Source organism: Sinohyriopsis cumingii, chromosome 18, assembly GCF_028554795.1.
Source record: "Sinohyriopsis cumingii isolate HCF-2022 chromosome 18, ASM2855479v2, whole genome shotgun sequence".
Taxonomy (NCBI): Eukaryota; Metazoa; Mollusca; class Bivalvia; order Unionida; family Unionidae; genus Sinohyriopsis; species Sinohyriopsis cumingii.
In genome coordinates this window covers 45,326,197-45,336,347 of record NC_142978.1, presented here as the reverse complement: position 1 = coordinate 45,336,347, position 10,151 = coordinate 45,326,197, and positions in this window count along the sequence as shown.

Below are 10,151 nucleotides of genomic sequence, written 5' to 3'. Positions count from 1 at the left end.
GGACGTCCATTAATTATGTCAACAATTTTTAGGCAATTTTTTACCCCCCTCCCCCTCCCCTTGTCAACAACTGTCAAACTTTCAGTAACCCCCCTAATAAAAGTCTACCCCCCCCACACACAAACTAACAATATTTCATAAGGCTGGCTTTTATGCTAAAAATAGAATTATGGAAATTAAAAGGTCTACAAATAAATTTTAATACATTTTTTTTTTACTTGTTTAACATATTTCAAATTGACTCTAACACTTTGAATTCATGAAAAAATCGAGAGTTTATATTCTAGCTTCTATCATCTTCCCATAGGGAAGCCAAATGTTCTTCAGTTGCTATAATGGGCATAGTGGCTGATTTTTTGTAAAAAATAACATTGTTGACGTCAATTTATCTTGAATTCCCCCCTCCCCCATGTCAACAATTGTCAAACTTCTTCAAAACCCCTCCCCCTATTTTGTTGACATAATTAATGGACGACCCTATGCAGTACCCACCCACCCCCTTTATGTAGCTCCAGTTTCTGGAAATAGGTTAAACAAATTCTTTCAGTGACTTTGGCTTATGTTGGAACAGATTCCTGAATAGAAACTGTTCACCAGAAGTTGCATTCGAAATCGTTTAGGTTCGGGTTTAATTCGCACTAAGTATTATTAGATTTGCCTCACACAGAGCGTGTTTCATACACCTACCCGTATGTTTGTTTACCCGGTTCCAAGGACTTCAAGATAACATTCGATGTCAACTGAGGGCTTCCTAATCCCGTAGATACTTGAAATAATTCGTCTCTAAGCACATTATGACCACATAAAAGAAATCTCCAATTTCACACTTGTATGGCTTTTTGTAGTTTCACGTTTACTTGAGCCATTAGTAAGCTTTCGAACACAAATACTAGTATTTCGCGCCATGCAAAACAGGACGCGACCCCAACATCTAAAACAACTAATTAATCCTATTTCAAATTAGTACTTATGTATGCCTATCAATATCTTAACCCCTTCCTCCACATAGTCCGCGATTTGTTTCTAGTCAGCTATATATAGCTGGCACCAAAGAACACTCTTATTTCTCTAACTGGGTTAGAATAACACTAATACATGCCTGAAGGGCTTTTAATCTTCAAGAAGTTATATCCAGTTAGTTACGGAACTATAAAAAAAAACAATGAATACCCAGCTGGATGTGAATAAGGAATCAGTAACCAAATGTATTTATAAATAGTTGAATCGGGAATAAGTAACTGGTTACTTATTCCTTATTCAATCGGTAACTGGTTACTTATTCTTTATTGAATCGGGAATAAGGAATAAGGAATAAGTAACCAACTTGACGTCAATAAACAACATAATCAGCTGGCTAATCTTTCTCTGTGTTGAACACTCATCAGTTGCTAATCTTTCTCTGTGTTGAACAGTCATCAGTTGCGCGTATACTACTAGGCATTACAGCAAATAAATATGTTTTCATTTATTTATTTTTAATTTAAAGCATTTTACCGTTTGAGTGTCTATATCTATTAATTACAAAAATCCGAGATAGATTAGGTTCCACACATGTAGCACTGCTCCATATAATCCACGCGTCTTGTGTCATGGTGTTAGACAATCTCGCCCATTTATATTCAGTTTGGGATAAAGGAAGCAGAGTCCAAATCTGGAAGCATAACTTGAAGCTATATGCTCCAGGCCTTGAAGTTACGTGTCCCGGCCTAACTTCAACGTTGCACGACGATTTAATCGAGCTGGTCAAAGGGGACGTCCATTAATTATGTCAACAATTTTTAGGCAATTTTTTACCCCCCCACCCCCCTTGTCAACAACTGTCAAACTTTCAGTGACCCCCCTAATAAAATTTTACCCCCCCCCCAAACTAACAATATTTTATACGGCTGGTTTTTATGCTAAAAATATGCTAAAAATAGAATTATGGAAATTAAAAGGTCTACAAATAAATTTTAATACATTTTTTAAACTTGTTTAACAGATTTCAAATTGACTATAGCACTTTGAATTCATGAAAAAATCGAGAGTTATATTCTAGCTTCTATCATCATCCCATAGGGAAGCCAAATGTTCCTCAATTGTTATAATGGGCATAGTGGCTGATTTTTTGTAAAAAATAACATTGTTGACGTCAATTTATCTTGAACTCCCCCCTCCCCATGTCAACAATTGTCAAACTTCTTCAAACCCCCCTCCCCCCATTGTGTTGACATAATTAATGGACGACCCCAAATGGACCTAAACCCTTAAAGACATCCAAAAGAGATAAAGAGTGAAATACAATTGAAAGTATGTAAAAATGAAGCGGGGAGATTTGTTTCTTCATAAACCTGTTTTGTCTGTCATACACAAAGATTAACTCTCGTCACTGGGCAAGGCAGCTCACACTGTTTTGGCGCCATATAATCAACTTGTGGTGCATTACCGTAAACCAAACCAATTCCCCATACACCTTGATTTATGTTTAGCTTTGCATTACCAATACGAAGTATTCCAACGTGTGAAAAGAAGTTAAATAGCATATGACCTAGGTAAATTAAATCAGTATCATACACAAATATGCAATTGTAGAAATACCTACCAAACTAAACAAAAATAAAATAAAAATAAAAATAAAATCAAACAGGGAAAATATACTAGCCTAAGCGCATTCGATTCTCATTGAGTCTTGATCAAATGAATTACAAAGCAGAGACAAGCAAGATAAACCATGCACAAACAATGGTAAAGGAACACCTTAGTCTGAACATTTTCCGGTATGAAAATAATATGACCGAATTATATTCTTCAACGTTTGATGAAATATTTCTCAAGCTATTTGCCTTTAAGTGTAATTGGCAGAAGATTTAAACTGGCCGATACCTAATACACGAATAGCGTGCTGAAAATTCTAGACACAAAATTTGACTTTTGATCGGATTGGTCAGGTGTGTTAAGGCCAAATTATTGTAAAAAAAAAAAACCAACACATCATAGCTTTTGCTGTGGTTTTAGTCTTTTTCTTCCTCAAAGGAATTGTCTTTGGAAATCTTGTCGACAAGTATTGGTTGCCTGACTTGGTCTTAGGTATGAGACCGACACAGTCTAACGTTATTCTACTAAATGGTTCGTCAAATGCAGGAATAGGCCGCAGATGATCCTCATATATCCTCTGATTGGGGATTCCTACAATTTAACAAGTGTAACAAGATCTACATATGTACAAATATCACGTTTAATTTTCGGTGTATAAAACTAATCTTGTGATAAGTCTTATTGACTCATAAATTACCCGCCAAAGGAGATTCATGGGCTAGACTAAGAATGTCTTGTTGATATAACTTAGGAACCTTAATTTGATAGTTCACTGACCACAAGTCCCTAGCAGGTACCACAGGTGCTCTATGTTTTCTCATAAGGACCCCGTGTTTCACAAAATAACAAACTGTAACTTCTGTGGCTTCAGTTTTGCTAAGAGCCATCTGAAACAAACAGATGTCAGGATCTTGTTCCTGCTCGACGCTTATGCATATTTATTTGTATTTGTTAGTTTTTTTCCCTCCAGAATTATATTATATTATGTTCAAGTTCAAGATCTATGTGACCGGTAACTTTGATTTAGTATAATACATAACTAATACTTTCTTTTTACAAAATTTGTTGGGTTTTGCTCTTTTCTATTAATTAGTTTAAGAGCATAAAGTAAAAATAGAACATATGAGTGATTGTCTTTTGTTATCCCGATTATAACAGGAATTAAGTAGTAGAAAGAGGATCACTGTGGTAATACCTCTTGAACTGATGAATACCAGACGTACTCCAAAAACTGACCGATAAATGTACCTAGCTAAAGGAATGTTTCATGGTGACTATTATTCATAAGAGCTGTTTTTGCCATAGCTCTAGTAACTGCACAAACTGGGCATAATCGGAGATTTTGAATCTCAACAGGATCGACATTCTGATCCAAACAAGTCTCTTCAGTTACAAGTGGGTTAATTGCAACCCGATCTCCAACCAGATCATTGTCTAATAATACACGAATACCTTACCTTCAATGGGTTAAGAAGTCGCTGTTACAACTGTTAGGATCCTGAGACTATGTCTGATAACACATTTATAAAATGGAGAGAAACATGACCAATGTCGCACTCTACTACTTGAATATGAACACTTTTACTAGACGAAGACTTCTCAGAAAAAGGAAAAGCACTCAGAGAAGATTATTTGTCCCTTAGAAGTTCAATACTTATAGGCTTGGAAGAATAACTAATAAGTGATGTAGAACCATTCGACATGAATGGTTGATAATTCTCCACAATTAAACCAGACTGATGTTTTCTTGAGCAAGCACATTTTGTTTTCTTTTTTATGTATTAATATAACCTTGATCTCTTAGAAAAAAAGACGTTTTAAATTGCGCTGTCTTTAATTCGTTGATTATGTTTCAATCTGAAGTAATAAGAAATACCGTGCCATTTATTCTTTCAGCAAGTGCACGTAGGAAGCGATAAGTATTTTCAGGGGTTTGATTATTAAAAGTTGTGTTCGAGATTTAGAAGTGCTCATATGAGACTAAGATGTTTCTCTTTGTACCCAAAAATCTCCAGAAAGGAAAGGGGCCCCGAGTGGCCGAGTGGTCTAAAGCGCTTTCCGTTACGGATCACTGCCATCTCATCTCTGTCGGCGTGGGTTCGAGTCTCACATTCAGCCAATGTGGGTATGTGAGAAAGCTTGCCAGTAGCTTCTCGTGGGTCGGTGTTTCTTTTTGGGGTTTTCCCGGTTTCTTCCTCCACCACTAATACTGGCCGCCATGTATAGCGGATCGTGTGCTGAAAAATGGCTTTAAACCCCACAACATCATCAACAACAACCAGAAAGGAAAACTTATTTACAAATGAAACTGGGTCAAATAATAGTCATCAGCAGCATTTCCCAAAATTTCTACCTTTTCGTTCATCACGGTAGGTCTTGTGGTCAGTATCGACAGAATTTCTAAACTCTTCGTGTTTTCCGATGTTATCGTAATGTTGATCAACCTTCTTGACTGAGTACCACTTATCAAATAGTTATTCTTCTTTCCTTGCAAATTCGACATGGATATGTCCTAAACCTGTCGATATGCCTTAGGTATCAACTTATAACCCTTAAACATTCTTTAACCACACCATATTCAGTACAATGCTGTAACGATAGTAAGTGTAGAATTCAGAAGCGTTGCCAATAAACACACTTTGTAATAATAACGTCTTTATTCTCTTGACCATTGCAAATTTTCAGCAATTTTCTCAGAATGAGGAAAGTATTTGTCTACTTTCTCTGAAAGGAGGGTACTAGCCTACGCTTTATAGTAACATCAAAACCTAAACTTGTGTGTCATTGGGTGGAGTGGGGTGCTTTCTACCTGCCAGTTCCAATTATTTTAATCTGAATTGCATTTCCTTTTCTTCTCTCTGCATCTGTATTTCCCTATCTTCTTTTTTCTTTTTGCAGTTTTCTTTCTTCTGTTTCTTCTTTCTGTTTTTGAATGTGCATCGCATTTCTCTCTTTTTTCTTCTTTTTTTTCTTTCCCGTTTTGAATTTGCGTTTGCTTGTCTTTCTCTCTTCCTGTCCTCGTATTGATTTTGGATGATTTAGATTTTTTGTTTTTAAAGCCGAAGCTCTATTTCCATCTGTTTTTTTTTTATTTCAATTCTTTTAATTTAATTTCAGAGCGAGATAGCCGTACTAATGAAACCCAAAGCACCTTGACCCTAAAAATCATTTTCTACCGATCATTGAACCAAAATATTATTTATCTTTTACTTCGTTGAAAAAGACTTCGCTTCAGAATGATCATATTGTTTGGCAAGTACAAGTAACTCGTTCTTTTTCAACCCTTCCTTCCTAGGATATAAGACAAAGTTCTCCAGTTTAGATGGCACTATGAAAGCTTGTTGGTTTACATAAATATTTCTGAAATATTTAAAATAAAAAAACCAGTGACTAAGACGAAATAAAGTTAATTTACATTTCAAAGGCAATTTTAATTTATCTGCAATTATTTTCCATATATTTTTATGCCAGACGAGTCGCCAATTCTCTATTCCGATTATATGGTCATAATCAAGTAACTTATAAAAATGCGAAAAGCAACAGGTTGTGTAACATTCGACAAATTATTTATTTTTAGGAATACAAATTGAAAATTTAAAAAGAACTTTTAGTCTTGTGAAGTAAATCCCAATAGTGTCCCGCATCGTTTCCGATGGGTTTCCAAATGAATTACAAACTTGAATGTGCTGATGTGCCAATAGTCTTAAATGTGCTGATGTTCTAACAATCTTGATGTATCACAATGATATATTCCAGAATATCCATGAATGAAATAAGAATAATTCCAAAAGAGTGATTTAGTGCAAAAGTATCAATGGGTATGCTGTAATTCCAATGAATAATGTAAATAAATAAATCCTTTCAGAACCCAATAAAAAGACAGATTCCAGTACGAATGTTACGAAAAGTATGAATAATTCTTCTGTGAACAATGTTAATGTAGAAAACTATGACACAATAAGAGGTACACCTTGCAAGGTCTAAATACCATTTAAATATATTTACAACAAATGGCATAATCTTAAAGTACAAAAACACAACCAAAAGCAAAGATTAGCTATGTAACATTTTGTTTGCAAAATAACTCTTACAATCTACTCTCATGGACAAAAAACAAACACACAATATATACATACATAATAGCATTACCTTTCCCTCTTCTTGTCGTACAACGACGATCACCGACACCGCCATCACTACTGCTACTTCAATACTACAAGAAAACGTTTCAAAATAAATTGAGGTTATTTCTTGTTTTCTGCTAAACTTAATTATGCTTAATATTTTAGTAGTTATATTACAATTTAAAACATATGCAAAACAACTAGAAGGAACTATAAAGTTACTTATCCACTGTTGATAGTTTTCTCCTCTTTTAGTTAGTTGTGTCCGCCATATTTTCGTGTATGCGTCCACCAATGCGAAAACGGGTCTACACAGGGTTGAACAACAGACGAAGCAACACAGCTAACCTTGGTCTGACAATCGTACTCTCAAAGAATTCTTATCGTACGATCTTTATCTAAGTGGCGTATCTATACGGATTCAAACTTAACCCACCTCTTATTGCGTTCAGAATATTCCGGATTATATGGTCTAATTCAATACACGCAATGTCTAATAGGCTCAAGGTTGCACCATAACAGCAATCAGGGTGTAAGCTTAATGTTGACATCAAGAAACGCCATAATATATAATATGGTATCAATGATTCTGTTTGTACACGTTAGTTGTGCAGATCTGCAAAATCTTTGAAGATCTAAATTTTCTTTGACTTCAGGTACATATTGGTAATAATCAATTGATATAATTAAATCCTTTACCCACGAATACAACTTATCTATTGGTGATAAAGCTATTATGTTAAAACCTTTCACAGATTTTCGTGTATTCATGTGGGTAAATGAAACTGTCTTGGAGTCCCTTAAATGTTTATACAAATGTTCTATACATTTGCACACGAATATAAAGCTATGTAGAGTCCTTTTTGACCTTCTTTTATTTATTTACCATCCTTTATGAGCCTATCAACTATACAATACCCGATAATTATATGGCATTTATCGTCGTTGTTCGGTGTCATTCGTAAACGGAATCAACTTCTACCAGGCATCCGGATGAATAGGTAAATGTCATCACAGGAACAAGTATAAACGAACAATGATATCTAGTCTTGGTTTTTGGAGGTTAAAGTTTTTTCTTTTCTTTTCCTTTTCTTGTTTTTCCTTTTGTTTTTCTCCTCGATGTCGCGAACGTGGTTATTAAATATTTCCCTCTCACTGATGCGAAATGTGTTTGCTACTTTAAAAATTGTCATTTTTCGACTGAATGTAATTGGAAAAATGATTAGCATATAAATCGTTTCGATAGCCTCTCTTTTTTGTGTGGTTATTTCATATTAATTCAAAGACATTTAGACAGTGTATTATTCGCATATTACATTGATACAATCTTACTTTCTTTTAACAAGTATTTTGATTTGTTGTTCTTAATTGATATTATAGATGTACAACGTCAAACATTTAATCACATCGAACACCTAATTTGCACGTTTGCTTTAATACTATTTAAATTTTCGATGTATAATTTCAATAAAACCTTCAATGTCTTAATACCGTACTTAGGTAACACAGACATTTCTCTACCCTTTCACTTTCTTCATTCCGTCAATTTTTCAAGTCTGATCTGTATACTTGAAAACTAAAAATTACAACGGAGAAGGGATGTTTGCTAGCGTCCTCTCCAGTGCGGGTTTCTATAGGCAGCACTTTATGCATATTCTGGTTTCTACGCCACTTATTAATTGTGGCTGCTGTTGCTGTTTCCATTGGAGCCATTCATGAAATAACTCCAACTTATTTTGTTTGTTTTGCTATTGTTCGTGTTACTGATAGATTCCGGTGGTTTTCACCAGCCTCCTTTCTCCTGGAAATAGCTACAGTTTCTCTACCTGTTCTAACTAGATCAGTGCAATGGTTGATCCGCTACTAATACTTAAACTCATGGCTATTGTCTGCTCGACAATGAATGGTCAATAGATTGAAGGAAATCAAATTTTCACAAAAACCAAATACATTAGACGACCAAACATCCAAACATTAACTAAATAATAAATGTGAAATTTACAAGGTAAAAGCAAAATTTAAAAACCACATTTTAAAATAAGAAAAGCTAAATTGGAAAGACTAAAATGAAAAGAATTGTTGAAAACATTTAAAATAGAACTGAAAAGTTTAAAAGATACTATATTTATTAAATGTAAAATTTACAAAAGAAACGGAATGAGTCACGCGGATGTGAACGATAATATCGTTAAGGCTTTGTACGTTATGGTGAAGGAAACATAGTTGACAAGGCACTCGGACGTAAAGGAAAGCTTCGGCTGTAGAAAGTCAAGAATAATCTTAAAAAAGAAGGAAACATTCAAGAAGAAAAACAGAATTCATAAATGAAAACGCAAACAAAATAATGAACTATTTTGGTGTCAAACTCAACACTTTCATGTACCGGGTTCAACTAACCTAATAGCAAGAAATAAAGAGTGATGATTAGGCTTTCGTCTTAAAAGTTATCATTCATGCGGTGACATTCGTGAGTTCTTTCTTTCTATTTGTTATTACTTCCTCGCCTGTAATGTCGCAGACGAACATAATCACAAGGTTGTAGAATTATTTAAATATTTATTTCTTTAAATGAGAATGAGATATAACATATTAAATATGCTTTTATGCCTTTTTACATGTCCCCAGCTACATCCCGTATTATGAGAATTAATTTTAGAGGAGATAATACGACTAAAGACAAGATAAATGCATTCCTAATGACAGACAAAACCAATGTTAAAATTAACTAATATTTTGTTTTCTGGTCTACTTTACTGCTGTTATTTTTTCGAAACAAAGATACAAAGTTGTGAATTCGTCATAATGTGTATACATATCGAACGAGAATTTCAATTTAAAAATCGCTTAACAAAACATATTTCTTTTATTTAAAATTGTATATGAAGAACACGAAAAGTAACTGTACTCGTAAATCTATTTAACTGAGCAAACAGAAAAAACGGTAGATATTGTCTACGCAATCCTTTTTTTAGTATTGCTGTTTAAATAAATATACGTGGCGAGTGAATGAATGAAAAATAAACTAACATACAAAGGGAACAATTTTATTGTGTCATTCAAGCGAGTAAAAGAGAGAGAGAGAGAGCCGGGGTATTTTATGCTATGATGACAAACAGTATAATGATTAAAGTCCGCCATTCACGGCTACAAACAAAGTGTTCGTGCAAGCACTCAATGATACATAGACAAATACGAGTTTTGTGGAATATGGCCTTCTAGATCTTTTGGTAATTTGTCTTCGAACGCGTTCAATGGACTGGCGGAATCACCATAACCTATCAGAGTATCATCAATCGTGTGTTATCCACTCTTCCGCAAAAACGTTGGGGTAATTTGAAACGATTGGTTTCATATCGGATTGTGATTTACAGGGTAAGGTGTAACAGTGATGGGATCCAGACTATGGCACGGTGAATGTACCGTTTTTTTGTATAGTGGTAATGAACCATGAAT